Source organism: Eumetopias jubatus, unplaced genomic scaffold (genome assembly GCF_037043125.1).
Source record: "Eumetopias jubatus isolate StellerSeaLion01/CBP00866 unplaced genomic scaffold, mEumJub1_p1.0 scaffold_11, whole genome shotgun sequence".
Classification (NCBI taxonomy): Eukaryota; Metazoa; Chordata; class Mammalia; order Carnivora; family Otariidae; genus Eumetopias; species Eumetopias jubatus.
In genome coordinates this window covers 17,795,087-17,799,599 of record NW_028274817.1, presented here as the reverse complement: position 1 = coordinate 17,799,599, position 4,513 = coordinate 17,795,087, and positions in this window count along the sequence as shown.

Genomic DNA, 4,513 nt, shown 5'->3' with positions numbered 1-4,513 from the left:
GTGTTTCCATTTTCATTTGTCTCTGGGCATTTTGTGAGTTCCTCTTTGATTTCTTCATTGACCCTTTCGTTGTTTAGCTCCATGCTGTTTAGCCTCCACAGGTTTGTTTTTCCAGGGTTTTTTTTCTTATAATTGATTTCTAGGTTCATATCATTGCGGTTAGAAAAGATGCTTGATATTACTTCAATCTTCTTAAACTTAATGAGGGTTGTTTTATGGCCTAACATGTGATCTATCCTGGAAAATGGTCTGTGTACACTTGAAAAGTGTGTGTTCTGCTGTTTGGGGATGGAATGTTCTGTATTTATCTGTTAAGTCCATGTGGTTTAATGTGTCATCCAAAGCCACTCTTTCCCTATTGATTTTCCATCTAGATGATCTCTCCATTGATGTAACTGGGGTGCTAAAGTCCCATTCTATTATTGTATCACTGCCAATTTCTCCCTTTATGTCTGTTAAGATTTGCTTTATATATTTAGGTGCTCCTATGCTGGGTGCATAGGTATTTTTAATGATCTTCTCTGGTAGAACTGATCCCTGTAGCATTATGTAATGCCCTTCTTTGTCTCTTGTTACAGTCTTCGTTTTAAAGTCCTTTTGCATGATATAAGTAAGTATTGCTACCCCAGCTTTTTTTCTGCTTCAATTTTCATGGAATATCTTCCACCTTTTCACTTTCAATCTGTATGTCTTTAGGTCTGGAGTGTCTTGTAGGCAGTATATTAGATGGGTCTTGTTTTTTTTAATCTATGCCATCACTCTATGTCTTTTGATTGGAGCATGTAAGCCATTCACATTTAAAGTAATTGATAGGTATGTACTTATTGACATTTTAATTGTTTTCTTCATTGTTTTTGTAGTTCTTCTCTATTCCTTTCTGCTCTGGCTCTCTTCCCTCATGATTGATGACTTTTAGTGTTATGTTTGGATTACTTTCTCTTTATTTTTTGTGTATCCATTATAGGTTTTTGGTTTGTGGTTATCACGAAGTTCATATATAACATACTATGTATATAGTGGTCTATATTACATTGACGTTCATTTAAATTTGAACACATTCTAAAAGCACTACCTTTTTATTCCCTCCTTCATGTTTTATGTATATGATAACTATATTTTACATCTTTTTATTCTGTGAATGCCTTAACTAGTTTTAAGATATAATTGATTTGGGGCACCTGGGTGGCTCAGTTGGCTAAGCATCTGACTCTTGATTTCCACTCAGGTCATGATCTCATAGTCATAGGATTGAGCCCTGATTCAGGCTCCCCCATTCATCAGGGAGTCTGCTTGAGATTCTCTCTCTCTTTTCCCTCTACCTCTCCCCCACTCACACTCACTCTCTCTCTCTAAAATAAATAATCTTAAAAAAAAGATATAATTGATTTTACTACTTTTTAAATCTTTCATATCAATTTATAAATAATTGATGTACTTACTACTTTTACTACATATTTGCTTGTACCAGGGAAATTTTTTCCTTCCAAAATTTTCTTCTCATTATGGCCTTTATTTTTACGCTTAAAGTTCCTTTAACATTTCCTATAAAGCCAGTTTAGTGGTTGATGAACGTCTTTAACTTTTGTTTGTCTGGAACACTCTATCTCTCCTTCAATCCTGAATGATCTCCTTGCAGCGAAGGATATCCTTGGTTGTAGATTTTTTTCCTTTCAGCACTTTGAATAGGTCATGCCACTCCCTTCTAGTCTGCAAAATTCCTGCTGAAAAATAATCTCATAGCCTTATTGGGGGTGGGGGGTTCCCCTTGTACATAACTAGTTGCATTTCTCTTGCTGCTTTTCAGATTCTCTATCTTTAACTTTGGACATTTTACTTGTTATGTATCTTGGTGTGGACCTTCATGGGTTCCACTTATTTGGGGCTCTCTGTGCTTTCTAGACCTGGCTATCTGTTTCTTTCCCCTAGTTAAGATTATTTTCAGCCATTATTTATTCAAATAAGTCTTCTACCACTTTCTCTCTCTTCTCCTTCTGGGACCCCATATAATGCTAATGTTAGTATACTTGATGTTGTCCCAAAGGCCCCTTAACCTAGCCTATCCTCATGTCTTTTACTTTTTAATTCTTCTTTACTGGTAAAGTTTGGGTGTTTTCCATCACTCACTCTTCCAGACTCCTGTTTTGCATCTTCTAAGCTGGTGTGATTTCCTCTAGTGTATCTTTTATTTCAGTTATTTTATTCTTCAACTCTGATTGGTTCTTTTTGTATCTCTTTGTTGAAGTTAGTCACTGAGTTCATCCATTCTTGTCCTTTCTGATGAGCATCTTTATGACCATGACTTTGAACTCTTTGTCAGGTAGATTGCTTATCTCTGTTTCATTTAGCTCTTTTTCTGAAGTTTTTTCTTGTCCTTTTGTTTGGAGCATATTCTTGTCTCATTTTGTTTCACCTTCTGTGTTTCTATAAAGTAAACAAACCAACTACCTCTCCAGTCTTGAAGGAATGGCCTTGTGTAGTAATGTCCATGTATACTGTATATGCCTGGCAAGTAAGTTGTCTGCCTGAATCTGTGGCAGGTGTGGGTGGGGGTCCCGCGGCACTCTGCACTAGGGCCGCCCTGGTGGGATAGCTGGAGCTGGTGAGGGCACAGGCTCGGAGTCCCAGGGTACTATGTTACAGGAACACCCTGACAGGACAGCTGGAGCTGGGTGCATTTCAGTTTAAACCAAAAGCAAAAGTGCAACACCGTGAGCAGTTTCCCCAAATTGGATTTGATTGAAGGCAGCCATGTTTGCTGATGCCTTTGTCTCTAGGTGGCATTTTTTTCAGACTGGACGGGTGGGAGAAGAGGAACTGGGGGCAGGGCTGGTTGGCTCTTGTGGAGCCATACTGCCATCACGAGGTAGTAGTTCTACAAAAGCTCAGTGTGAATTCCTGTTGAGATCTAGCAGTGTTTTGAAAAGTCTGGCTAATTCAAAGGCTGAATTGATCGTAACCAACCTGGGCATCCTTTACTTGAACTCTGAGGCTTTCCAGAAGCTCTGGAAAAAGGAAGAACGCTGGTAGAAAAGCTGCTGAGTGAGGGGCAAGGACTGTAGCAGGACTTTAGTTTCCTCCCCCTGTGGGCATAAAGGAAACCACTCAGAGGGTTTGTCTGTGGGCCTTTGTCTCCTGGCCCTGCCCCCTTGAAAATGAGGCAGTTGGGCTGGCACAAGGTGTCCCTGTACTCTGGGGCCTGGGCCCTCTCTGTATCAACACAGTCAGAGTTGGGATGGTGGATAGGAATCTCATTCCATGTGACATCTAACAGCAGCCAGTCTGCAACCTGGAGTTCTCGGGGACACGCACAAGTCTAGTGCTCCCATTGCCTGAAGCAAGGACAGCTTGAGAAGGAGTGCATGCTCCTCAGCCATGCCAAGCCAATAAACTCCAGAACATCAAGAGTAAACTGATTACCCTCCAATTCAGGTTAGTGTCAGTACACAACCAGACCCAAAGAATGGAGAAGAAGGCCTGGAGGTATTTTCTGAACCCAGGAGGTAATAGCTTTTCAGCTTTTTCCTAGGGCTCAGTGTAGGGGCCTACCCACTTAGAGGGACCTAATCTCATTGCTCACAGAGGGAGGAAATGGTTCCTTTCACAGGTGGTTTTCCCCTAAGGAGGATGAGGCCCTTCAGGTCCACAGGTATTATTCTGTCTGCTTCTTAGCCTTTTACTGATGAAGATTCCTTATAGACTTGACAAGATATCCTCCTCTGGGGAGTTGAGCACATCCGGACCCCTGAACCCTTGCTTCTTTTAGTGCCACTCACTCTTCTGTATCTGAAATGATCTCAACATACAACCCTGAGAGAAAGGCTGAGCAATCCATAGAAACAAGCTTTGGTGTTTTGATCTTCTTTCTTCCACTCTGTTTTCCAAGTCTATTTCATTTGAACGCTTGCATGTCTTCTATGGGAATGTGTCTGTGCGATCACTTTTTGAAAGGCAGTCTCTGGACAAAGGGTACGCTCATGTGAAAAGTTAACTGCGGCACAGTAATAACCCTCCAACAAGTTAAACCAACTGACAGTGCTTCCCACACAAAGGAATTTGTCTGTTTCTACAAATGATCACATAAACTGGGCAATATTAATGGCTTCATTTTCAGCAGTTTGCTCAAGATATATTGGTGGCTGGAGGGGGAGGAGGCATTTGAGAACTTCTTAAATTCTAAATTTACTTGGGTATTGGTGATTTGAGACTCTATGGCAGTAGACTTCAGTTTCAGGCATTCCCCCCCCCCCCCCCCCCGCCCCGGGGCAGCTCATGCTCCATTCTTTTACCCTTTCTGGCTACATTATTTTCCTTTGTATTTTAATTTTATAACAGCTGATGATCTGTGAGATTATTTCCTCCTGAGCTCTAATACTGCTGCAAATGGATTGTGCTGGAGTTCTATTTCCCAGACTGCCTGCCTCCTGTGCAAGGGACAGGGAAAGGAGGCAAATGATCGTAAGCCAGGCATTTAGTTGTGAGTCACTTCCTCTAATCCCACCCACACTGGGTGGAC